Source organism: Megalopta genalis, chromosome 11, assembly GCF_051020955.1.
Source record: "Megalopta genalis isolate 19385.01 chromosome 11, iyMegGena1_principal, whole genome shotgun sequence".
NCBI lineage: Eukaryota > Metazoa > Arthropoda > Insecta > Hymenoptera > Halictidae > Megalopta > Megalopta genalis.
This window is the reverse complement of record NC_135023.1, coordinates 8,829,041-8,856,520: the sequence shown is the minus strand read 5'-3', so window position 1 is coordinate 8,856,520 and position 27,480 is coordinate 8,829,041. Positions and strand designations below refer to the sequence as shown.

Sequence of the window (27,480 nt, the reverse complement as noted above, 5' to 3'; positions counted from 1 at the left end):
CCCCGGTTTTCCATAATTCCGAAAGCAATTTATCGCGCGACACTTTGAAACCTATCCCGTCCCGCGACGGCTGTTAACGAAACCAGCCACTCGCTCGCGAATGGTATCGCGAAATTAAAATTAAAATTATGCGACCGCGGCAGCGAAACGAAACAATAATATTCGGAAATAAAGGGGGCGAGACCGTAATTTCTCGTTCCGCGATCCTTTGATACCCGATGCACTCTGTTGTTGCCGTTTTGAATTAAACGGAATTGTTTAATTCGGGAGAGAAAGAGAGAGAGAGAGAGAGAGGGAGCCGATCAAATGACGATTACAGGAATTACGGACGGGATGAAACGAAATGAAGGTAATTTTAAGAAACCGGGTCGGATCGCTGTTATTGGATCCCCGGTGCAATGGACGATTTTGTTCCCGTCGGTTATTCGTTGCAAAATCGATGTGAAAATCGTAGGAACCCGGGCGAAGCAGATCGCCATGACAATTTTCAACAAAGGATTTCTCCACGGCTTCTTGTTTCGCAATGCATTTTCGAAATTTCGCGTTCGTTGCGATTGAATTTTTGCATGAAACAAATGTTCTTTGGTCACTGTTAAATGGTATTACATTTTAATTACCCCATAGAAATAATATTATATTATATAAATATTATTATATAGAATAATAAAAATAATATTGTATGTAATGAAATAACGTTTTAATTACTATAGACGTGAAAATTGCAAGGGTTGAAAGCAGAATAAGAATTGAAGGCAATTTTATGCCATAAAATGGCATTACATTTTAATTATCCCATAGAAATAATATTATAAAAATAATATTATATGTAATGAAATAACGTTTTAATTACTATAGACGTGAAAATTGCAAGGGTTGAAATCAGAATAAGAATTGAAGGCAATTTTGTGCCATAAAATGGCATTACATTTAAATTACCCCATAGAAACAATATCATACCATATAAATATTATTACATATATTAATAAGAATAATATTATAAATAACAAAATAGCATTTTAATCGCCATAGACGTAAAAATAGCAAGGGTCGAGATCAAAATACGAATCGAAGGCAATTTTAAGGCGGAGGGTACGAATTCCGCTCGCGTCTGCTTTTTATACGACAAACATTCCATTCGCCGCGAAAACGGCACCGCGTTTCAATAACCGTGAAACGCAGCGGCGCGGAGAGAGAAAGAAAGAGAGAGAGAGAGAGAGAGAGAGAGAGAGCAATATAAAAATTGCGTGGGCTGAAATAATATTAGATATACGATATTAAATGATATATTAAAACCGGAGACGAGCGACTCCGCTCACGTCGGCTCCTCGTACAATAAACATTCCTATTCGCCGATCGATATTCAATAACCACGAAGAATAAAAACAAAATATATAAAAAAAATGTTGGCGATATTCAGTCAGAAATGAGCAACTCCGCTGTTGTCGACGCTTCGCGGAATGAACGTTCCCGTCCACCGTGGAAACGCAGCAACAAAATGGCGAGATAAAGCAAAGTATTGATAATAAAATAAACGGGGTTGATCCGCGCGTCAAAGGGGCTTCCTCTATCCATCCCCGTAACTGGCAACGCACGGTTACAAAACACGGCTCCGCTTCGCCGAAAAAGGAAAAAAAAGGAAAAAAAATGGGGGAAACTGTAAAAAAGCGAATCGAACGATCGATCCGCGCCGGTGCGAAATTGTATAACGCGTAAAAATCCAGGGAAACCGGTTAAATGCGTCGGCACCTCGTCCAATGAAATTATCCGACGTCGAGCTCGCTCTCTCTCTTATTCTTTATCTATCTATCTCTGCTAAACGAAACGAAAAAGTGCGAGAGATAGAACGAAAGTGTAGGACGAGAGAGCGGATGATCAAAAAGTGTTCCGGCCATCGAGGAATATTTACTCTCGAGGATTAAATTGAAAACAGTCGCGCGGAGGAAAGGATAAGAGCCGGCGATTATACTTTGCTGGAGGATATTCTCGACCGGTCGAGGAAGCTGAGAGAAATCGGGAGAGAGGAAGAGAGAAAAAGGGAGATACGGAGTGCGAGGGAAATCGGGAGAGAAAGAGAGAAAGAAAGAGGGAGATGCGAGAGTGCGAGAGAAATCGAGAAAGAGAGAAAGAAAGAGGGAGATGTGAGAGTGCGAGAGAAATCGAGAGAGAGAGAGAGAGAGGGAGATGGGAGAGAGAAGCAAGAGTGCAAAAGAAATCGGGAGAGAAAAAGGGAAAGATGGAGCTGCAAAAATGCGAGAGAAATCAGGAGAAAGAGAGAAAGAAAGGGGGAGATATGAAGTGCGAGAAAAATCAAGAGAGAGAGAGAGAGAGAGAGAGATGGGAGAGAGAAGCAAGAGTGCAGAAGAAATCGGGAGAGAAAAAGAGAAAGATGGAGCTGCAAAAATGCGAGAGAAATCAGGAGAAAGAGAGAAAGAAAGGGGGAGATATGAAGTGCGAGAAAAATCAAGAGAGAGAGAGAGAGAGAGAGAGGAAGATGGGAGAGAGAAGCAAGAATGCAAAAGAAATCGCGAGAGAGAGAGAGAAAGAGGGAGCCGCGAGAATGCGAGAGAAATCAGGAGAAAGAAATAGAGAGAAAGAGGGGGATGCTAGAGCGCGAGGGAGGGAAGAAAAAACGAAATTGTCGCACGGCTGCAACGTTTCATCCTCAAGAATCACTCCGAGTACCGCAGTAATCCGCAGGACTAGAAAGGCACGCGAAATTGAAAAGATTTCCGTCGATTTTCCCTTCGGACCCGGTTCCGCGCGGCGAACACGGCAGAATTCGAGGATTTCCAATCCTCTTCGGGATGCACGGTTTCACCTGACGAACCGGAACGATTATCGGGGAAATGTATGTCGGGGAAGAGAACGGGCGAACGTTATCCTTGTATCGAATTGATGGCGGAACAATTTTCTCCGCAGCGCCCGATACGCCGCGAAGGTATTGCAAACGTCGCGGACGAAGCCCTTAATCGATTTCGAGGAATCGATGCCGACCAACAATTTTTACGTTGTTCCGTTGCGGCCATTTGTTCCGTTCCGTTTGCTTTAAGTTGTATAATTATAATATAATAACAATATAATGATATAATAACAATATAAATATGTAATAATAATGCAATAATAGTATGAATAAGTAATAATGATATAATAACAATATAAATATGTAATAATAATGCAATAATAGTATGAATAAGTAATAATAATATAATAACAATATAAATATGTAATAATAATGCAATAATAGCATAAATGAGTAATAATAATGCAATAATAATATAAGTAAGTAATAACAATGTAATAATGATATAAACAAGTGATAATAATGCAATAATAATAAGTTCTAGCAAAGCGTTTAGTTCGCCGAAATTAAGGCAAATAATGCAATAATAATGAGTTCTAGCAACGCGTTAAGTTTGCCGAAGTTCTAGCAACGCGTCGAACGATCTAAAAATTCCTCGATGAATTTTGCGACGCTTCTTGAAACGGGCAATGTTTTCGATCGTTTTGAAAAAAAATAAACGACGATCTTCGAATAATTATTTGACGGCGCTGTTCGATTTTTATCGTCCGTGTGGCGACGACAATTTTTATCCCGTGTGTACGCGACGATAATTTTTATCCTATGTGTGTGTGACGATAATTTTTGTCCTGTGTGTATGTGACGACAATTTTTATCCTATGTATAACTAAGGCTATTTTTATCGCGCGTGTATGCGACGACAATTTTTATCCTATGTGCAACGAAGACAATTTTTGTCGCGTGTGTGTGCGTGTATGTGACGATAATTTTTATCCTATGTGTAAGTGACGAGGATTTTTATCCTGTGTGTAAGTGGCGACAAATTTTATCGTACATGTATGTGACGATAATTTTTATCGTATGCGTAACGAAGAGAATTTTTATCATATGCATATAACGACGACGATTTAAATTAAAATAGCGAAAAGTGTCGGATATCCAATTTTTTTCCTGCTGTCTCGCACAGCTTTTGTTGTTCCGGCGGAATTTACTTTCACCGGAACTTTCATTCTGATTCCAGATTTCCCATTGCGAGAGAAGAGGTGCTTGGGGTGCCTCGGGGTGCCTCGGTGTCGCGGAAAATTATTACAGCTTTTTTACGGAAATTGATGTGCAAAAGTTTCGGCGCTTCGTCGATGCCCGCTGGACGGATGCCAGGTCCATTTGGAACGAGATTATTAAATTTGCATGCCTGATACATATTTCTCACGCGAGTCGTTCACGTGTTCCAGCGCGCATGCCAAGCAGAGGTGGAATTCGCGATAGCAACGCGATCATCAGGGAAACGCGGATAAAATGGATGACTGGTAGATTTGTACGAAGCGGGGAAAAGGTCGTGAACATTTTTATCGTTTGCTCTTCCTTCGAATGAACCTATAAACGCGCGGATTTGCCTGTAAAACTACGGACTCGATTGTAGTAGCTCAGATATCCATGGAATTGCTTTGTCCGATGATAACGTGAACTAGCTCGCGTATTTACAGACGATGTCCATGAATTGATTGCGAAGGCTGGAAATTTTGAAGCATTGTCTCATATTTTTTACGATAGAAGAGAGTAAAATTCGTTTGAAATATTAGTGGCTGCAGTAATAATATAAATAATGCAATAATAGTATGAACGAGTAATAATAATGTAATAATAATATAATAATAGTATAAATAATTAATAATAATACAATAATAGTATGAATGAGTAATTATAATGTAATAATAATATAATAACAATATAAATATGTAATAATAATGCAATAATAGTATAAATGAGTAATAATAATGTAATAATAATGCAATAATAGAATGAATGAGTAATAATAATGTAATAATAATATAATAATAGTATAAATAAGTAATAATAATACAATAATAGTATGAATGAGTAATAATAATGTAATAATAATGCAATAATAGTATAAATGAGTAATAATAATGCAATAATAATATAAGTAAGTAATAACAATATAATAATAATATAAACAAGTAATAATAATGCAATAATAATACAAATAAATAATAATAATCCAACAATAATATAAATAAATAATAATAATAGCAAATTAACGTTCGATCACTCTCTAAAAACCTGCATAGCAACATTTCGCAGCATCCGCAACGTTCGAGCCCGGCTGGCGAAGCCGCTACAACAAAATCGAATCGAGAACTGTCTAAAATACGACGAACGATTTCCTGTCTGATTACTGTAATGGCTGTTCGATTATCGTGACGAGCGATCGTCGCGATAGTAGGTCGGGATTGTACATCGGTTGAATTAATAACGAGCGCGACTCGGCCCGCCAAATAAATCATAGAAGCAGCGGACGAAAGACGAATCGATGATCCAATGAAAGTTTGATCGACTAATCGCGGATGGAGAATATCGATCAACAGATTTACTGTTGCGGTCTCCGAGCGGAAAGCTGATTACGACTTTATCCGAGATCCGTCTCCGGACAGTTGAAACATCCCGTGCTATCTTTTTTACAATAAGCAGGAAATTTCGTTTCACTTTGATCGTCGCGGTGACACCGACGGCCCGATCTGTTTGATCTTGTTGCGATCGGGAGATAATTTATGGATCTGTGCTCGCTAATGGCATATCGCGGATGATGGAGATATAATGTATATGTGTGCACGTGTCAAGGTTAATAAATAATGATCCGTAGTGAAATGATAATGTTCCAAAGATTTCGAAAGGACGAAGGATTGAAATTGGGTGCAAATATTTCGGGTAATTTTCGGAGCTCGCGGACATTGTTCTAGGAACAATACATATATAATAATATAACATATTTTTATTATATTATTATTATATTATTATATAAAAAATATTATATATAATATAATATATATATTATATTATTATATCATATATTTACATGTATTAGGTGCAAATACTCCAGCTAGTTTTCTTTTATTTCTCTATATATTATATATTATAATAATATAATAAATATGTAATATATAAAATATAGAGAAATAAAAGAAAATTAGCTGGAGTATTTGCACCTAATATATATATATATATGTATAATAGAAAATATATAATAGTAAATATTATGTACTAGTAGATATTATGTAATTAATAGTAGATATTTCTAATAGTAGATATATTATGCAAGCGTGCAGTTGCAACGAAATCTCGAGATGCAATTAAATTCCAGCGTCTTAGAAAGGTATTCCAAAGGGATAAAATTTTCATTGCAATATCATCGATCAGAGATCGCATTTAAATCGTCAGCTTTCTTATGCATTCGCTATAAACTGCATTCAATTTGTCAGTCCGGCGTGCACTGATTGGAAACCCCGCGTATCAATTACCGGTCTCTCGTACGCATTCATTTATAAACTGCATTTAAGTTCTCAGTCTTGAGCGCGCATTAATTAGAAACCGCGGCGTCCGACTTATCGGTCTCTCGTTTTAATTGGAGGCTGCATTTTTTAAACTAGCCGCGTCGCGTACGAATTGATTATTACGAGCCTCGCATTTAGATCGTCAACGTTCGATTTCGTGTTCTCGCGAATAAAATGAAATTACAACCCCGTGGCACGGTTTCGGCTGCCACGGTTTTCGAAGTGCGCGAACGAAAACACGAACAGAGTCGAATTTTCAACGCGATTTCAACGCGTCCGGTTAATTGAATGATAAAACGAGTTTCGACGAACATTGAATAGCGCGTCGCCGAACGGACTGCAAAAATATTTCAATGTCCGCCATTTTTTTTACCGACCATGCATTTATGCGTGCACAAAATATGGATTTCCGAGCACGGTCGCATTTTCTCATTTCAGCCGCGGTAATACGGTGTCCCGCGAATTTCGTCGCGCCTACGCCGACTCGATCGCGTTATTTCCCCGGACGGTCTTCTCTTTTCGACGAACTTTCGTCGTCTGGACAACAAATGCCGCAGCGTTCTGTACCGTCAAAAAATAATTAGCGTTCCTAGAACAATGTTCTCGATCTAGGAAAATTAGCTGCAATATTTCAACCCCTTTTTCACCTAAATTCACCCAATTTCAACCCTTCATCTTTTCGAAATCTTTGAAGCATCACTGGACTGCGAATCGTTATTTATTTATGGCGTGTGCAGATTATTAAGATTCTAAAAGAACGTATAAATTGACAAGATTTAGTACACTTTTTATATTCATTTTGTAGCGAGCAACAAGTTGAAGGAGATTTAGCATGAAATCGAATTTTCGTAAAATGACATATCGCTGATATAATTTAATATTAGGACATTTTAAAAAAAGAACGTGATTTCGGAGATATTCAATTATTTCATACCAAATAGTACAATCCGGATAATGCAATGCTGACACATCTTTAAATATAAAAAAGCAATTAATTAATTTGCATCAAATAAATTCATCACCGAAGATCCAAATTATTATTTTCGAAAATAAAACTGTAAATACCTTTTTCTTTAAACTTCATTATATAGACTTTCAACAATTCAACTTCGAATTAGAGCAGCGATATGAAAACGAGAATTTGCACAAAGCTCCGCCTAATGATCAAAATCAAGGCTGAGAATAATTAAGACGCGGGAACGCCGTGAGAAACTAAGGGGATGCTCACCCCTTCGATATTAAATTCAAGTAAAAAGCACACCCCCTTTCTCTACGAAGGATTAGAAATTATTATTATTACAATTTCTAATTTTTTTCATTAAATCGTTTCGCAATTCCGCTTGTTCGCCATTCGTTCTCCGCGTTTCCGCGCGATATCAGCCCGCGCCGGAAGCAGCGATTGCGCCGCGAACAACAACGGCGAAGGGCTCCGCTTCGCGAGCAATAATTCGCGCGGGGCGAAGAAGAAATTCCGCTTTAAACGGATTAGGCAACGTGAACCGCGGTCTTGGGAGCACTCGGCGTCACAAAGGGTCGAAATTTCGAGATTCCCGGGGAAACTCTACGGGGAAGGGTGCCCCTCCGCGCGGATCCGCCCGTTTCGCCGAATAATTCACGTTTCCGCGGCCGCGGTATTTTCGCGTGCTCTCGCGCAGACGTGTCGCGGAGTTAATTTAGTTTCGGGTGGGTGGGAGTGAGCGAGAAGCGCGAGGGTGGAACACGATGTTACGCGGGAAAGTCAATTTTCGCGGGACGGAGAACACGTAGCGGCTCGCGGGGAACGGAGGGTGCGACGGCGGGGGAGGAGGAGTCTTTTCGCGAGTTCGCGAGCTGTCCCGAAGACAACGGAGGCTCGCGAGTAAGGAAGAAAACGCAGACGGCCGCGGTTCTATCCGCCGGCGAGCTACGAAAGGGAACAGATGGCCAACCGAGATAATCCTGGGATAATCCTAATCGACGGATTACTCTCCTCGGGCAGAAATCGGTCGTTCAACTCGCGCCGCGGGACCCCGATGGACGGCCACTTCCGACCCGTGAATTTCTCCGGCGTTCCTCCCGAACGCCGACATTTTCCTTTTGGGCTCGCGAGAAAATGCGCCGCGATGGTCGGAGGACGTATTCGCGGCGCTGAATTCTCCGTAATCCCGTGCTCAAGTTGCTCATCGATCTTTCGCATTGTACAGCGCGGCTTATTGTTTCGTATGCAGCTATTCGATTCGATGGGCGATTCTCCGATCGTTCGGGGAAATCCGTAAATGCGGGCAGCGTTCTACGAATTAGCGCGAGGTAAAAGCGAGATCACGAGGTGCTGCGGCTACGTACGCATTCATTTTTCTTGCTGATTATTTTAACGAGTTCGTGGGAACGTAACAGTGTTTGTTATTATGAAGTATTGTACTATTATATATTTATATAATTATATTATATATATTATATATATTCATATCATTATATCATATATACTTTATATAATTATATCATGTATGTTTTATATAATTATATATTCATATAATTATATCATGTATGTTTTATATAATTATATATTCATATAATTATATCATGTATGTTTTATATAATTATATATTCATATAATTATATCATGTATATTTTATATAATTATATATTCATATAATTATATCATGTATGTTTTATATAATTATATATTCATATAATTATATCATGTATATTTTATACAATTATGTATTCATATAATTATATCATGTATATTTTATATAATTACATATTCATATAATTATATCATATATATTTTATATAGTTATATAATTATGAAACAATGAACTGTATTTTACTTGAGTTTAATTTATGTATATTATTCTTAGACTGCGGATTTCATGCATTTATGGCAAAGTAGCTTCGATTAAAAATGGTAAGGAAAGTAGCATAATTTAAAAATATTATCGTATCATCTTCGAGCCAATAAAATTGTTAAAACAAGAATGAACTTTTCATTTAGTTTCTATTTCTTGCAATCGACGCACGCAATTTTTACTTTACAGAGAAATCCGCAGTCTGTTTATTCCATTCTATTTGATATTCTTGTATTTTATTTTCTTGTTTTATGTTATCTATTTTTATTTAATTACGTGATATGGATTCATTCATAACAAAAGTTTGTAAATCTTCTAAATGTCTCTTCACTGTTTCGCGTACAGTGAAATAATTCGAAAGGAACTAAAAACGTGTTACAGGAATCGTGTGTTGCATTGTAATATCTAAAGCCTCGATTTATAATTTAGAACAATATATTAAATGTTCGTGTATTCGGTATTTGGTCTGCAGCGTTTCTGTGCTTTTTACGGTTTCATATTTTTTAATCGTCGATTTCACCGGCAATTTATGGTAACAGAGCGGAGGCACGCGAATGTAACGAAGCAGGAAAAAGAATGATTGAATGAAAAATATAATTGAAATATGTAAAAGTGGGAGACTTACAATAGAAAAAGTCCACGATCTTCCTTCCTGAAAAAAGAGAAAATAATTGAATGAAAATGAAAGCATCACTTTCGCCTGTAATTTGCATAGCGTGTTAATATTTATATCATCTTTTCAAGATGATTACTTTAATATTAATATTAATCGATGCTTGTAAAACTGTGCTTCGATTCTTTAACGCTATTACCAAAAAATTTGTGATTAATATATAATTATATATAATAATATATACAATATATATTATAATATTTTTATATGTATATATAATTATATATAATAATATATACAATATATATTATAATATTTTTATATGTATATATAATTATATATAATACAATTCTAGTCAATATTTAATATAACCTAATCGAATCTAAGTTAACATTTGTCGTGAACTTAAATTCGTTAAATTCATTGTTACTTTCTTATCAATTTACATATTATACTATCGAGGATTTGATTTCCCATCCAATAAGCAATAAATGAACAAATTAATTAACTCCAACCACACAGAATTTGGTGCAACGTGACTGCATAAAATTCGAACCGTTTGCGAATTCGGTGCAACAAAGAGCATTTCGACGTTCTCGTCGAAAAATCGATCGTCGACGAAAAGTTCCTTCTCTCGAGAATATCGTTGATCAAGGATCTGCATAAAAATCCGCGATCCAGTAACGATCATCGGGGAAATCTCTGGAAGGAATCTCGAGTGTTGTTAACGAAACGAAAGCCGTGGAATCGATGGACACTTAATAGGGCGTGTACTTTCGAGGCGGTCTGAAAACTTTCCTCCGGCTTTATCACAGCGTTGATTACGCGTCCTCTCGAATCACGCAATCCTATTTCCACGGGGTGTCGCAAGTATTTTCGGTATCAGATCAGATACTCGTCAGGACGCATTCAAGGAACCCTCTTTTAATCGTTCCCGCCGAGGAAACAGGCGAAAGCTTCAACCGAGTGGAAATCCAATAACAGATCCTACGACAGCGATAAATGCCGGCAACGTTTCCGCGCCGCTGTCGGGCCGCGTCGGGCCGCGCCGGTGCGACAACAACGTGCACGAAGAAAACGTCCGGGGAAATCGAGAAAATCGAAAAAACTCGAAGGCCCGTCGAACTTTTTCCCTTTTAAAAGCGCGCCTATTCAACCCGCGACAATTACTCCGCTCTCTCCTATCGCTTCGCCGTTCAAATTGTCCTTGATGCGACTCTCCAATCTATTCTCTCCGCTTGCAAATAAGTTCGTTCGATCGTTAAAAAAAGAAAAAAGAGAAAAGAGAAAGGAAAAGAACGAGATCGGACGAATTTACGAAACCGTGTTATTTTACAGCAGATTTCACGTGCCTCTATGAATCTGCGCGTGCTAATCCCCTAATCCTCGAACGTGTGCCGTGTTTTTCTTCTTTTTTTTTTACGGGTTACAGTAATTTCTCCCCGTAATTCGCGCTCAGATTGCGCACAAAAATGGACGATTTCGGCTCGTTTTTATCGTCGCCGGCAATCGGTAACCGTAAAAACGAGCCGCGAGGCTCGAACAATTGTGTCTCTTCTGTCCAAATTGTCCATTTTTGTTGTCCAATTTTCTGCGATGCAAAGAACGTCGGGAACCTCTTCGATTCCTTTAAAATAAACGAACGCTTTTACAGTCTTTTTTAACATTTCTTAACCCTTGGGCTTAACCAAAACTATTTATTTCCAGTTTACACACTGCCAAGACCAGTTTTTCAGACGAAGAGAAATTTTGTACTGAAAACTTTTGTATCAAATATTGAGAAGAGATATTCATTTTTTAAATGAAACTTCGTCGATATATTTTCATCGAAACAATCGCGCCTATTCTTCCAATGCTTCCTGCCAGCTTTTACGGTTTTATTGATTTCTGCCGCGTGTATGGCGGCAGTGGACCGTTAAGGGTTAATATTCATATTTATTAATATAAATAATTTCACACGTTACTCTGCAAAAGACAAAATAACACAGTAATGGACGCTCTCAAATGCGAAATTCTCCGCTCTAAAAATAGAGCGAGAAGCATCCGTGCTCCGGGAAAACGTGTAAAAGTCGAAAGCGCGCAAAAATCAAGCTCGAATGATTTTCTATTTTCCTGCGAAATTTTATTTCATTTTATTTTATTTAATTATTTTTCGTCGTCGAACTTCGGTTCTCCCGGCAAATTTCGAGACTCGTAAACTTCCGGAAATCAAGACGACATAGAAAATTAACGCTGAAAACTACGAAATTCCTAACGGCGAAGGTCCGACACGGTCGAATGCGACCAGGCCGCGAAATACGTCTCTCGCGAGGAGAGTAATTGCGAACGCAATTTAAACGGTTTGTAGCAACAAGTCGGACTCGTCTACGAGAGGGAGGAGGGGAAAGAGAACCCTGACAGACAGGATCCTCGAAGGAATTCCGGGGTCGAGTCGAAGGGCGTCGCGTCGACGGCGGTTTTCCTCGGCGAAACAACGCGCGGAAAATTGGTTTGAGCGGGGACGAATCGGTTTGACGTCCGTCGAAACGGCCCGAAATTGGCGCCGGGAATTCCCCGCGCCCCGGCGCCGGGGTTCATTTGCTACGTGAGAGGCGTCGAAGACGAGGAAACGATTTATTATCGACAGGATACCCGTTATTCTCCGTCTGCGGTGGAACCGGGCCGAGCGTCCGTTGCCCGTCGCTCCAATTTTCCCGGCTGCGGCGCGGGGATCGATCGATCGAACAGCGCCGTTTCGATCAGCGTAGACGGGAATCGCTTTATCTCTCGGCGCCCCCCGCGTTCCGCTTTTCTTTCGACTTAACTCGGCGGCAAGGCGATGTCGGGACCGGCTCGATATCGCCGCGACGGAGAACACTTGTTCGCGATACGGCTCGCATGAAGGGAAGGTCAGGGATTTCGTGGGGTCCACCCACTTCCGCGACCTCGAAAAACACAGTCTTTCCTTTTCATCCTCGGCGAACTCGCGTCTGCGGGTCACGACGGTCCGTTCTGCGCTCGACGCGCGCGCGCTACGATTTTCAGAACGCGAGCGGGCCGTGTATACAAACGAGACGTAACGCCGCGACCGTTGATATTTTTATCGGGATTCTCTGGTTACAAGATGCGGAAAATGGAGGGGAAATTGTCGGTGTTTCAGGCTGTTGTCGCGGTATCCATCGAAATTGCACAGCGATCTTTTTCTTAGGGGGTGGAAAAATGAGGAGAGAGATTGTTCGGATTCGAAAATTCCTGTGGGCCTTGGAAAATTTATCTCGCGCTTCGAATTGCCGTGGATTTGAAGATTGGACTCTCCTCTTTACGGTGAGACCGATAAACTTGGTCTACGATTTTTTCTCGCCACTCTATCGCGTTTGGAACACGATCTATATCCTTGGCGTTAGATCCGGTGCTTCCTCCGCGGAGCTCTCGGATGAACAACCATAAACGGACGATGTAACATCGCTTCAGCGTGCTGAAAAAATTCGTGTGTACTTTACGAAGACCAATGCTAATACCCCGGAAAGTTTAAACTTTGCAGGATCGTTGCATCTCTTTTGAAAAATTCTCGAAACCGACGCGTATCGAGCAGGATCGTTTCTACGAACTGCGAACGAATTCACGCAGCACCCTATCATTTTTATTCAAATCGATTATTTCCCATATCAATTCCTGTGCAGATAAATTCTTGTTCTACTAAAATCTAGCTCTGATACATTTTTATCGGAGCCGTCCTATTTATTCCTAGCAACAATCTTCGGAACGGCTGACTCGTATCGGAAATTGAAAACTGCGATTTACTAGGTTCGCGTGAAAGAAGTGGCTGGTTACACCCCATTCAACCCCGTATTCTGTCTCCGACAGCGGGCGCGCGGATCATCCAAATGCTCGGTCGAGGTCGGGGTGGGAAGGGGAGGGAGGGAGGGAAAAAAAGCAGAGAGGCGGTCGAAATAGTCGGATCTGGGTTTCAATTGCGGGATCGGTAAAAAGCGTTCCCTTTCGATCGTCGGACGGCCTTTCGAGCCTCCAGAAATTACTTCATCAGTCGGCTGGCAGTTCGCACGGACCGCAATACGTTGAACAAACGATCGGGCCCCGCCGGTTTTTTCGATTCTTTTCAGGAAACCGCGGTTATATATTCCGGACGCGGAGGGAGATAATTGGCTCCGCGGGCGAAACCCGATCGATCACCGTAACACCGGCGCGGAGCGACGCGCTTACGGGGGTTGCAGGGGTTCCCATAAGGCACCGGGTGGACCTGCGGTCTGGTTCCCGCGGGCCTATCCTAAGGGATACACGCGTTTCCCATTGTCCCCCGTTTCGACTCGACGATGCTTACTTTATATTCATTATACACTTTATTTATATTTTTTTACATATATACATTCTTTTATATTATTCTATATTTATTTCATATTTATTGTGCATTTGTTTTATATTTTATTCTATATATTATTTTATATTATTCTATATTTATTATATATTCGTTCTACATTTTATTACATATATATTATTCTATATTGACTATATATTCGTTTTACATTTTATTATATATATTATTCTATATTGATTATATATTCGTTTTACATTTTAGTATATATATTATTTTATAGTTATTATATATTTTATTTATACTTCATTACATATATTATTTTATATTTACTTGACATTTACTATATATTTTATCATATATATTATATTATATTTATTACATATTTCATTCATACTCGATTAGATAAATATTAAGTACGAACGAAAAAATACATAATAAATATAAAATAAGGATAATTATACGATTATATAAATATATTAGCGTTACAATAAACGATGTTAAACAAAGAATTCTTAATAAAAAAAAATTCCGATTTAGCTAGACAGAAATCACCAGACCCATCTCACTATTTCAGTGACAAATTTTAGGGGAAAGTAATTAGACGCTGCGACGTTTAGTTCGATACGATGCTGCGACGTTTGATTACGGTATCTGAAGCATCCTCGGGCGTTTAACCTCTCCCCGAAAGAAATTCATCGCGAATCCACTTTCCAGAGAATCGCTCGGGAAAGGGGGGCACGCAGCACAAAAAGCTCGAGTATTGTTTACCCTGGCGCGGGGGCGTGGACGGAAGACGAAAGGGAGTCGCAGAGAATTCGACCGCGCGATAAAGGGATGACAAGGAAGCCTCGCTCTCGAGTGCCGGAACCCGACTTCCACCCCTTTTTATTCGACGAGCGAAAGGCGTGTAAACGAATGAAAATGAGAGGCCGACCGGTCGCTTTGCCAACTTCGGCTCTTCTCTCCCCGGTCTCTTCCTTAGCAACGAAAATTCACTGATTTCTCCGTGGATAGTGTCGAATATTACACCGCTGGATCTCGCTGTAATTTCGAGTACGTCGCGACGATAAACGCTTAAATAATGATTTTATGCATTCACCACCGGAATGAGTGACTGGGAAACGAAATTCCGAAGAAATACGTTTTCAACTTCCTACGATCGAGTTAGACGATTTATATTCCGGTGATAGATGCACAATGAAGTCGAAAAGCAACTATAATTTCTCAGTTTTTTACAATAGTAATCGTATTTATTAAGGCATAGTTCATTCTAATGTTCTACGTTTTCTCCGGAATTGAATCATAGTAATATTAATATTACTGGTATATAATAGTTAATTATTACCAGTAGTTTATCATTTTTTTATTAGTATTATTTTTATATATTTAGTTTCATATATTTTTATATATACTTTTATATTTATATAAAATATATAATACATATTTATACTACTACACTATTATATTTATATAGTATACATTTTACTATTATTATAATTATCACTTTAGTTACTTTAATTATTACTTAGTTTAGTTTTAATTTAGTTATTAGATTTAATTATTATCTATTCCGTTCTTTTAAGTTCTAATAAAATTCTGTTCTCTTTTCGACAATATAATATTATCAATAACATTAGTATCATTAACACCATTAACATCGCATAGTAACATCAATATCCGGAATAAAACAGCATTAATTAAACAATAGCAAACAGAACGATAGCCCGACGATAACGCGCCGATATTTTAATCCCGCGGAGTGGCGCGTTTCGTGTTTCAGCTCGCGGATCGTTGAATGCACGCGGGACCCCGCGTTTTCGAAATCCGACAGATGCGACCGCAACTTTTGCCGTCGCTGCAGTTCGAAACAGGAAGAAAGGATGGCAGAGAGAGAGAGGGAGAGAGAGAGAGAGAGTGCACGTATTCGTTGGAATTCCTGTCGGGTTTCTCCGAGGAGATAGTTCCCGAAAAGAAACTATCGATCGAGCGACCGCAGACCGCAGGCCACCGCTGGCAAGTCAGTGTGTCAGCGAGCAGAAATCTCCCGGGAGACGCTACCTGGGTGTCGGCTCGCGTTACGAATTCGCGAGCCGCCGTCGCCGTCGGAAGCTACAGGTACACGCGTTTCAGCCGAGACGAGAGGCCGAGGGAGAGAAAGAGAGACGAGAAAGAAATAGAGACCGAGAGAAAAAGAGAGAGAGAGAGAGAGAGAGAGAGAGAGAGAGACAGAGATAGAAATAGAGATCGAGAGAGAGACCGAGAGAGAGACCGAGAGAAAAATAGAGACCGAGAGAGAAATAGAGACCGAGAAAGAAATAAAAATCGAGAGAAAAAGAAAGAGAGAGAGACCGAGAAAGAAATAGAGATCGAGAGAAAAAGAAAGAGAGAGAGACCGAGAGAGAGAAAAATAGAGAACGGGAGAAAAAATAGAGACCGAGAGAAAAAATAGAGACCGAGAGAGAGAGAGAGAGAGAGAGAGAGAGAGAGAGAGAGAGACCGAGGCGGAGAAAGAAACCAAGAAAGAAAAAAAGACCGAGAGAGAAAGAAATCAAAAAAGAGATAGAGACCGAGAGAGAGAGAGAGCGCCCGATACACACGAGTGTCTAACGTGCTGGAAGCCAACAGGCTAAACTGGAAAGCGAGCACGGGGGTTGGCTATCGAGGAGCTGTCGGTGGTAATCGATCGCAACCTACGAAGGGAGAAAAGTCGCCCACGTCGAGCCACGCTAAAAAAGAGGATCTCGGGTGACGAACTTTCGCGATAAATAACCAATTAAAACTCCTGTTTCACCCGCGCGATCCCTCGTACCGCCGGCTAATTAGCCTCCGAACTTCGAATTAGCCGCCGAAACGCTCGATTTTTATTGAAACGTTGTTCCCGCGGGTGTTTCGTCGCTTTTCACGCGGAACGTTTCGCGCTTTTGACACTGTATTTTCAGTGGCGGTCCTGCTTCCTTTTAGGTAACAGCGGAATAAAGCGAGCTGAATTAGGCGAACTTCGTTTGCGAAATTGTTCTGCAAAAGGGGAGGCAGGGGGATGATATTATGTTGTGTCAAGATTATTGACAATATTAATAATAATGATATTAATATTATATATTTAATGTTTCGTAATATTAATATTATTGTTATTAATATTGTCAATAAGCTTGCCATAACATAATATCATCCCCTGCTTCCTCTTATGATAAAATATAAAATGAATATAAAATAATATATATGATAAAATATATAGTAAATGTCAAATAAATATAAAATAATATATATAATAAATATAGAATAATATATGTAATAAAATGTAAAACGAAACACATATGTGTCTATGTTTCGTACATGTTTCGTTAAAATTTACAGATGGAGATAAAAATATGTATATAAAGGTATGAATAATATGTAAAATATAAAACATATGTATAAGGATCCACAATTCGGTTAAGACCCTAATCTCTAGGGTCTATAGACTGGTCAACCTTGGTACTAAAGACTTGACAAGACATCAACTGAAGACTTTAGACTAATTTAACTAAAGAAACAAGAAGAATAAACATTTCTCCACGTTATAAATTCGCTCGTGCAACACCGTAAATGCCACACCATAAGAATCGCCACCTGATACACAAATTCACCGACCAAATTATACAAAGCAAGTATACGCTAAGCAAGCACACTGACCAAACTACCTAATTTCTGCGTCTACCAGACCCTTTCCTCCAACAAAACGTGCCGCTAGTCGATCCTCCACAATAACAACACGATCGCGCCAGCATTCTCGCTGCCATAACCATAAGGATCGCCGAGCATCGTAAGTTCGCAGCAGCTATCAATTCAACGGCGAGGCAACGCAGACCAAGGCGGACACAGACCTTCGCCGATCGCCGGATCGTTCCTCCAAACGCGCATAACCCTAATCGTTCCCTCCGGCAACAGGATCAGCAACATCCCCCCGACATGCTAACCCCCGGTTACAAGTAACTCTCTCGCTGGCTATCCGATCGCAACAGCCCGACGAAGCAGCAATTCCGGCAGCGTAAGCACAAGAATCGAACCGCCAGCCCGTAAGTCCCGAAACCCGATGTACCTATTCCATACGAGTGTGTACGTAGCTCGCCTCTCGCGTCCCTCCTCGAAAAAGAACCATAACAGTAACCGTTCGACGAGAGCAAGATCAGCCAGCGATCGGCAATTGAATCCGGCCATAAGCATCAGCGAGCCCCGTTCACCGTGCCAGAGAGTAGTATCGACCGGTCCGGCGAGAGCAGCGACGAATCACCGGGTTTTATCGGCGAGCCAGTGGCATCTTTTGCCATAATGTTGGTCACGAGAATCGACGATTTTTTCGGACAATCGGTTCTCGAGCTGCTCTCGACCTACGCGAATTTGCAGGCGTTAAGGAAATTGCGGCGATTCTTGGAGTTGCCGGAATGTCTCTCCAATTGACGCTGAGTAGAGTCTCCGTAACTGACGCTGAGTAATGTCTTCCTAATTGACGCACAGATCGTGCGATAAAGTCTTCCTAATTGACGCTCGCGTTGTGCGATAAAGACGCCCTAATTGACGCTCAGGTTGTGTTAAAAAATGGACAATTTGGGAAAGAGGAGATATTATTATATTATATTATTACATTATTATAATATTATAATATTATATTATTACATCATTATAAAATTATAATATTATATTATTACATTATTATATTACTATATTATTATATTACTGCATTATTATAATATTATATTGTTATATTATTTATGTATTATTCGAGCCTCAAGAACCTTTTTATAGCCACCGATTGTCATAATAATTGCCACTATACGACTGTCACTATAAAAACCCTGCGCAAGACAGGAATAATCGCATCCCCTCTCCCCAAATTGTCCATTTTCGTGCCCAATTCGAGCGTCAATTACGCGGAGAATTATTATAATATATTGTTATATTACTACATTATTATATTATAATATTATTTATATATTATTCGAGCCTCGAGATCATTTTCATAGCTACCAATTTTCATAATAATTGCCCCTACACGATTCTCACTATAAAAACCCTCCGCAAGACAAGAACAATTGCAACCCCTCTCCCGAAATTGCCCATTTTCGTGCTCAATTCGAGCGTCAATTACAGAGAACGTCCTTCATTCCGTCGAATTCGTCAACTTTAACGAATTATCTACTATACTTCAGCATATTCGCAACCGATGCTTCAAAAACCGCGTTACGCTCTTTATTTCGCGCGAATGTGGCACCATGGCATGGTGGACAAGAGACAGACAGGGGAACGACGGGGTACGGGGGGGCTAACGAGAATCCGCGATACAGTCGGTATCGCCGTGCGCGCGTAAAAATGCGCATAGAGGACTATTCACGCGTGTCCGTCGGCCCGTGAGGCCCCGCGTCGTATTGTATATCCGGGACCGTGGTCGCGCGTGTGGCTCGCGCGAGCGTCTCTCTCTCTCTCCCTCTCTCTCTCTCTCTCCGAGCGTTTTTATGCGGCTCGGGCCGCGTGGCTGGTGCATCTGTGAGAGGCTGTGAGTGCTCGAGTGTGGGTGGACGGCGGAGCGGAGGGCAGCCGGCAGCCGCTCGGGACGCGGCCCGGTTCAAGGTAGGGGTTGGTTCGGTTTAGTTTGGCCTCTTGGTTCGAGTTTCGAGTCCCTCCAGCTGCACACCAGCACACGAACGCGGCGCGTCGCGTCGCTCTGCCGCCCAACACCCGCGCAACCCGTCGTCGTCGACGCCGTCCTGGCTCACCGGCGCTCCACCATCGCCACAATCCTACTCCCGCAGGGGCGGAACTCGATAGACTGCGTAGGATGGGGGGTTGCTGGTGGTGCCTCGTGGATCAATACCGCGGCGGGTTGCAGGGCGTGCAGGGGCCGGCAGCGTGGTGCGGCACGCGCACAAGCTGGCTGCAGGAGCGACGAGGACGAGCGACGGGAACCGGTTGCTCGCCGAAGACAAGGAGCCCGAGAGCAAGAGGGATGATCGAACCAGCGGAACTGTTGATTCGATGGAAATACAGAGGCCCGCGGCTTTTCGGCCGATTTTACCGTTATTAAGGATCGAAACCGGGACCCCCGTCGACTTCGCGTGCCACCCCCGACGAACGAGCCCCGCGTGTGTGTACGTGTGGCCCCTGTGCCAACGAAGGCCCCCTATGCCTGTGCCTGGCACTGCCGCGATGCCTATCGGGAACTGGTTACCGGTGATGCTAGACCAACACCCTCAAGGATCGTTCTTGGATCGCTCGATCTACCGAACGCCGGACGGACCGCGAACTTTGCCAGCGATTTTGGCAGAGCCGCGGAGCGTCGGCTCGATGCTAATTGGACGTGGCATTTGGAAGCGAGCATCGGTTGTCAATGGGTTAGGGTTTTGTCGGTGTTCGATGGCTGGAGGAAAGGTCGTGGAAGCTCCTGAAGGGTCGCGGGGGGTGTTTAACGCTGTCAAATTAGTCGAAATTGCTAGAGACTGATTTTAAATTCTTTCATTTATTTTTTTCCGATGTTATAAGAATGCTGGAATATCGCAAGCGAGCATCGGTTGTCAAAGGGTTAGAGTTTTGTCGATGTTCGATGGCTAGAGGAAAGATCATGAGAGCTCCTGGGGGTCGCGAGGGTGTGTTTAACACTGTCAAATTAGTCGAAATTGCTAGAGACTGATTTTAAATTCTTTCTTTTATTTTTTCTGCTGTTATAAGAATACTGAAAGATCGCAAGCGAGCATCGGTTGTCAAAGGGTTAGAGCCTTGTCGGCCTTCGATGGCTGAAGGAAAGGTCGTGGGAGTTCCTACGGGTCACAGAGGTGTATTTAACACTGTCAAATTAGTCGAAATTGCTCGAGACTGATTTCCGATACTTTCTTTTATTTTTTCCTGCTGTTGTAAGAATGCTGAAAGATCGCGAGACCTTGAGAAAAGAGACAATTGAGTTGTTCTCGGTGCTGTTTTCATGGCGTCGGAATAATTCGCAGGGCGCCTATGTGATTGATCCGGTAGCTTGTTAGCTAAATGAACGCGTGCTTTTAATATGGCTGATTACAAGGAACTGCATTACTGTCGATTAAAAATGACAGGCGTCGTTGTTTTCTCGTCGACGACGTTGCGAACGTTCGTTATCGATTTCGCGAACAAATCTTACTGTTAGCTGTGAAGAATAGCAGCTCGGAGGACTTAAAATTGATCGTAAATCCATATACGTGATTCACTAAAAAATGTGAACGTTGTTCTAAACCGAAGCAAAGATTAGATTCTTCCACTGCCAAAATCAAGAAACTAAAGTTGAAGAGAAAGAAACGAAATAAGAAGAAGAAAGAGATGAAAGAACGAGGCGCTAGATTTATAAAAAATGCCACTCGGCACTGTAAAATAAATCCCAAAGGGTTAATGCCAACGATTTTCTTAACAGTCGCACGGCTGGTTAGATCGGTTCGACGATCGCTAATTGAGGATGCGTTCGCATATCGCAGCGCTCCGTTTCGTAACGTTGTTTAAAGCCAATTAACGATGTGTTATTCGGTAACGGCGGAACGGACCGCGGAATAATATAGAAATATCCCGGCGTAACGTATCCACGTACATATATTGTTGCGCGAACGAGTCGCAAACAGCTCCGAAATATGTAATTCGCGTCCGCGCGTTTGCACCGCTGGTCTATAAAGGAACGCGGCGAAGCTCGTCGGCCGCGTAGCGGCGGAAGGTTTAATCGAAAAACGGCTGACCCAGGACGATAAATTCCCGAAACGATCTATCCGGTCTCTAATTGCGGCGGGACGCTGTGCTTATTAAAACCGAGGCACGGCGACAATGTATCGGGTGATGATATTACGAGGAACCGTCGCGGCTAATGAAAGAGCCGAAGCGGCAGCGGCGGCTCGCGTGCCCCGCGATAACTCCGCAATTCGATGTAAATCTGGCGTGAACAAGCCTGTAACGGATTTGCGACTCCGTGGACAACAATGTTCCGGTAGTGAAAAGCATATTTTGTTTGCGACACGGTAACAAAGTTATCTTCGCGCGACGAGGTTGCGTCGAGCTCGAAACGCGCGAGCCGAACCGCCGCCACGCTCCGAATTGCCTTTGAATTGTGGCTTGTGGGCTCCGAATTGCCTTTGAATTGTGGTTTGTGGGCTCCGAATTGCCTTTGAATTGTGGCTTGTGGACACCGAATTGGCTTCGAATCGTATATGGCCTCCGAATTGCATTCGAATTGTGTGTGGCCTCTAAATTGTCTTTGAATCGTGGCATGTGGTCTTTGAATTACCTTCGAATCGTTGCATGTGGCCTTCGAATTGCCTTCAAATCGTATCATGTAGCCTCTGAATTGCCTTTAAATTGTATATAGCCTCCGAATTGCCTTCGAATCGTGGCCTATTGCCTTTGAATTGCCTTCGAATCGTGGCATGTGGCCTCCAAATTGCCTTCGAATCGTTGCATGTGGCCTCCGAGTTGCCTTCAAATCGTATCATGTAGCCTCCGAATTGCCTTTAAATCGTACGTGGCCTCTGAATTGCCTCCAAATCGCATCTGGCCTCCGAATTGCCTTCGAATCGTGTCACGTGGCCCCTAAATTTTCTTCGCTTTTATTCTAGCATTACCATTATTATGTGTCCATATTAACATGCACCGGCACGCTGGCCACTGTCTTTTTTGCTCAATGCCTCGAATTTCTATGAAAACGCGCCGCAAGATTCGACGAATCGCGTCACAGCGCGACTTATTAGTATTCTCGAATCCGCGTGTTTCGATTTCGACTGCAAACATTTTCGGGAGAAATTACTGCACTGGCGAGCCCGGAGAGTCGCATCACGGATAAGGGTAGTTCCATCCCTCGCGCGGTCCACCGAAAGCCGATTAAAACATCTCTTTGTAAGCTAGATTATTCTTCGCCGAGGGTTTAATTATTTCGATCTGTCCTCCGTTTGAAGCTTCATCGGCGAAAAAAAAACGGCTCGCGAGAACACTTCACGATTCACTCGGTTCAGTCGTTTATCCCCCGGCTGCCATTTCGTTACTCTTCGCTCGCGGGTCATTAACAAGTCTGTTCGTCGTTCGTTGGAGATTGAAACTTTCGCGCAAAGGACGGCGATTCGTGGATTTCTCAACGGTATTATTGTAAATAATAGTAGGGATAAATGGACTGCGGGTTTCGTGTGTTTGCAAGATAAATCGGCTGCTGCGGTTTCAATCGGTAGAAGGACTTTTGAAACCTTTGAAGCAATGTATATATATGTGTTTTTTTAATATATTTTAGGATGAGGGATTTTAATCGGATCGGATTTTAATCGGACCTGACAAATTTCGTGAAATTGAAGTGTTTTATTCAGTGAAATTTTTTAATGCTGCAATACAAACTTATGAGACGTCGATTATTTTTTCAATATTCGTATCTGCTGCAAAATCTTGATAAAATTAAGAAAGTTGAATGCACATTAACGTAAGAACTAATTTTTAAACATTAAATTCGGAGATTTCTCCATTCGTTCATCGAGCGACTAAATTTAACACATTAAGCGCCGAATATTCATACGATATCAAAATCGTTTAATTAACGACACCGAAACTAGAAAGTGAAAATTTACCATAGGAAATATTGGTCCAGCTATTCTCTATTCTACAAATCCCAATAACATTCAATTTGCTCAATACATCGCAATAAAAATGAATCTGAAAAACCTAGTTAAAAATTAGCGTCGTGCGGCACCGAACGTTTATTAAAACGGCGAGATCCGGTCGTTCGGTTGGCAAAGTGCTGACATCGCGAAAACGCGTCTAAATAGACGAAAGCCAGGCTCGCCCGTCGATAATCGTAGCACAAACTCGGCGCAGTCCCTCGAACGGAATTTGCATTCGATTAACAATCCATTCGCGGCATCGTTTCAACGAAAGCGACGGTCGAAAGTGCCGCGAGAATTAATTAAAGCCCGGCGGCCGGTTCTCGGAAAAATATGAGAATTCGATATGAAACCGTTCGCACGGAATCCTGATCACCGGAAAACTGCCGGTCGGTCGGTGTGTATCAAAAGCCCGAAACGAGGAGAGAAGAGCCGAGTCCTCGCGCAAAGCGGTCGATTCCTGGCATCGGGAAAAATTCACTTTCGTACGGTCGCGCGACCCTCGTCCGACACAAAATCATTCCGCGCGATCCGAGATCGATCTTTAAGCAGAAGAGAGAAGCATCGGGGACGGAAATATCGGAAATCGTGATATTATCGGGTCTAGACACGAGTCCGGCGCTTCGACGATGAGTTATTTATCAAACTCGTGCACTTAGAGAGATATTATATATTATTATATTATAATATATTATATATTAATTATATTATAATATAATAATATATAATAACTCTCTAAGTGCGCGAGTTTGATTATATATTATTATATTATAATATATAATAATACATATAAAATATCTCTCTACTAATAATCTAATAAATTAAATAAAATACCAATAATCTAATAAACTCTCTACTCGCGCTATAATATATAAAATCTCTCTAAGAGCGCGAGTTTTATATATATATATATATATATTATATTCTTATATTTATATATAAAGTCGAGCAACATTTTATTCGCGAGCGATTACTATTCGCAAATCCATTACTCCTGAATAAACTATTCGCGATTAAAATGATTCGATTATTCATTCGCGATTAAAACGATCCAATTATTCATTCGCGACCAAAATTATTCGATTATTCATTCGCGGCGAAAATCATTCAATTATTTACTCGTTCGAATAATTGTCCAAATAAGAAGCGATTCGAATGGTACAAAACTCTGCGTATAAACAGCCGAACAGCGGATTTTTATGCAAAATAAAAATTGCCTGAACCGTCGATATCGTACTTTAACAGGATAAAAATAACGCTGCAGTTTATTTACAATTCCTTTAACATTCGTACCGTCCCGCGTACGATCCAATTATTTTTGTAACGAACGCGTCAAATCCGAGGGGGGGGGGGGAGCATTGATCACGTCGTAAAATCGATACTTTCGTTTTCGACGGTCACCGAATGAATTTTCTACGCCTAATGGGAAGGCGGGTGGGAAATTAATGCGCGCTCGGACGCGCCTCGGACACCGGCCAGGTGACCAGAAAATCGTAGCCCCGTGATTACGGCTGTAGCTTCTTTTCATCGGGCCGGCTGATCCTCGTTTGGTATTAGCCGTAAGCCGCTTTGCGTGGGCGTTTGACAAAGACGAGCGGCGAGAGGGTGGCGAGGGGTGCGGCGAGGGTAACGCGGAAGCGAAAAAAAAAAGGGAGCACGACGAATGGAACAAGAAGGGAGGGTGGCTGGAACGACCTGTAGTAGGGTGAATGGGGATCGCACGGTCCTGGGATACCTGTGGCTCCACACGACCATCGCCGCGATGCTTTTTTCTCTCCGCCCCCTTTGTCCACCGCGCCCTTCGCCACCCGTTTCGCCCGTTCAACCCCCATCTCGCCCCCTTTCAACCCCGTCCGCCGTCCCGCGCCCGGCCTCTCCATCCCCTTCGTCTATTTCTACCCCTTTTCCGCCGACCCGTCCTCCCCCGCTTCCGCGCACCCCCGCGGACAACCCCCGACAGAACAGCCGCGCCAGTCGACGCGAGCATTATCGCAAATATCGACCGCAGATTCGGCTACTGATAACGAGTTTTCGTCCGCACGGAACCACCATCGCGGCCGCGATGAGATCGAGAACGAGCCCTCCCTCGGATACGCGATTTTTCACGGTTTCCAACGACACCCTTTCGGCCGCGCCGCGATGCGATACGATGCGATGCGATGCGATGCGATGCGCCCGTAACGATGGTAATGGTGATTACCAGACGCGCGAAACGAGGCCGTCTCAACGGCCGAACACGGCCGAATGAAATTCTGCCCAGCCCTCGCCCGGGGGCTCATCTTAATTAACGGCTGGAGGGGAGTGAATTTCATTTTCAATTGATCGGCACCGATTTTTTGCGGGGGTCGCGAGGCTGTTCGGATCACGAAGGCTCGGGGATCGCTGTTGTCTGCGGCTTCTTTTTCGATATGCTGATGGTGGTTGTTAATGTGATATAGAGTGGAATGTAGAGCAAAATGTGGAGCAAAGTATAGAGTAGAATGTACAGTATAATGTAGGGTGAAATGTGGAGTAGAATATTGAATGTAATGTAGAGTAAAATGTAGTGTAAAATAGTAGTAGTAGTAGTATAGTAGTAGTAGTAGTATAAAGTAGAATATGTATACAGTGAAATATAAAGTAGAATATACAGTGAAATGGAGAGTAAAGTGTAGAGTAAAATATAGAGTAGAATATGTACTAAACTGTAGAATAAAATATAGAGTATAATAAACAGTAAAATACACAGTAGAATATAGTAGAATATAGAGTAGAATATAGTAGAATATAGAGTAGGATATAGTAGAATATAGCAGAATATAGTAGAATATAGAGTAGGATATAGTAGAATATAGTAGAATAGAGTAGAATATAAAGTAGAATAGAGTAGAATATAGAGTAGAATATAGAGTAGAATATAGAGTAGAATATAGAGTAGAATATAGAGTAGAATATAGAGTAGAATAGAGTAGAATATAGAGTAGAATATAGAGTAGAATATAGTAGAATATAAAGTAGAATATAAAGTAGAATATAGCAGAATATAGCAGAATATAGCAGAATATAGTAGAATAGAGTAGAATATAGAGTAGAATATAGAGTAGAATATAGAGTAGAATACAGTAAAATATAGCAGAATATAGAGTAGAATATAGTAGAATATAATATAATATACAGTAAACCGTAGAGCGTAGACTAAAATATGCAGCACGATGTACAGTAATCGCAAACTGAATGTGAACTAGAAAGTAATCAACAACGTAATCTAGACTAAAAAAATGTAGAATCCAGCGTAGAGCACTAATGAATTTTTAAATCTCAGCTCAGCCAGTAAAAAAAGTTCTACGCGGTAGCCAATTAAACTTCTTAATCCACTCGTCACCTCCATCGTTGCCGTAGAAAGATCGCGAGGAAATAATTAAAAGGAGTACATACATATTTGCCATCGGCCAGCAACTATTCTAACGAAGCGTATATAGTTCGAACGTATGTATTTTCGACGACATACACGGATGACCCTCGGGTAACGCGGCAGTTAGGTATCGAAGTCTCCGGGGTGGAAGTTCCCTAACATCGTGAACCACTTATGTCTGAGCGGTTGGATACAAGTTGACAGCGCCTCAACACATGCTTTTAGATCGGAGTTGATATGTTCCGTGGATAATATTACCTGCGCGCATCGAGCGAACGGAGCCAGGCGATCGCGAGGCGAAGCGACGCGCGTTCCTTGTAATTAACAAACGAATTTCGTTCTCTCCCTTCTTCGAC

At 41.6% G+C, this 27,480-nt stretch overlaps 1 protein-coding gene across 19 annotated transcripts in view; it reads right to left on the bottom strand.

Moving 5' to 3' along the window:
* The window catches only part of Liprin-gamma (liprin protein kazrin), a 239,525-nt gene that overhangs the window by 173,302 nt on the left and 38,743 nt on the right, over positions 1-27,480 (bottom strand). For 18 of the 19 annotated variants that reach the window (XM_076525099.1, XM_033480137.2, XM_033480138.2 and 15 more), the window contains exon 3: positions 9,823-9,849. The exons of the other annotated variant lie outside the window; for it this stretch is intronic. The gene's annotated coding sequence lies outside the window, so the exon portion shown is untranslated. The remainder of the gene's footprint in view (positions 1-9,822; positions 9,850-27,480) is intronic. 19 annotated transcript variants of the gene reach the window in all.